General features: G+C 54.5%; 1 non-coding gene across 1 annotated transcript; it reads right to left on the bottom strand.

Moving 5' to 3' along the window:
- Nucleotides 1-206: 206 nt before the first annotated feature.
- TRNAA-UGC lies at nt 207-278 on the bottom strand. The gene has a single exon. It is a non-coding gene; the product is annotated as a tRNA-Ala (tRNA).
- Nucleotides 279-637: the final 359 nt, after the last annotated feature.

Genomic DNA, 637 nt, shown 5'->3' on the forward strand with positions numbered 1-637 from the left:
TCGCCCTTCTAATCTACCATTGTCACAAGCAGCACAGCGGGTGGGAATCTTAAACGTACCGAGGTGACTTAGGGGCAGAACCCCCCCAGACCTTCCATGCAATTGTCACTTGCCCCTCACTGAGCAGGACTGAAACTGATGCAGGGAGACTGGTGGGTCACATCCCCTCTGGGCATGAGCAAAGCACCAGGGTGAAAAAATGATCATGGAGATGCTGGGGATTGAACCCAGGGCCTCATATATGCAAAGCATGTGCTCAACCACTGAGCTACATCCCCTAGCAGGTTGTGTTTGCTATGGGTTACACTCAGAGCCCTCCTGTTTCCAGAGCATCCAGTGACCTATAAGCTTCACAAGAAGCCCATTCCCCTCTCTGAGGACCAATCCTGCTCTCCTGGAGGTGACTTGCTCATAGGGGTCACTTTTCAGCAGGGCCAGATTCTATGTGTGGGGCAGAGAAAGTGGCTGCCCTGGTCTCAGGGTGCAGAGATACACTCAGCCATCTCCCCTGCATTGGGTTGGGGGGGCAGCAATCCCCTGCTGCAAGGTCATGGTGGGGGATGCTGTGAGCAGCTCAACACCTCACCCTAGTGGCAGAAGTGGTGTGCGGAGCTCCAGGTGTTTCTAGGATCTGCTA

This window comes from Mauremys mutica, unplaced genomic scaffold (genome assembly GCF_020497125.1).
Source record: "Mauremys mutica isolate MM-2020 ecotype Southern unplaced genomic scaffold, ASM2049712v1 000900F_np12_obj, whole genome shotgun sequence".
In the NCBI taxonomy this organism is placed as follows: domain Eukaryota; kingdom Metazoa; phylum Chordata; order Testudines; family Geoemydidae; genus Mauremys; species Mauremys mutica.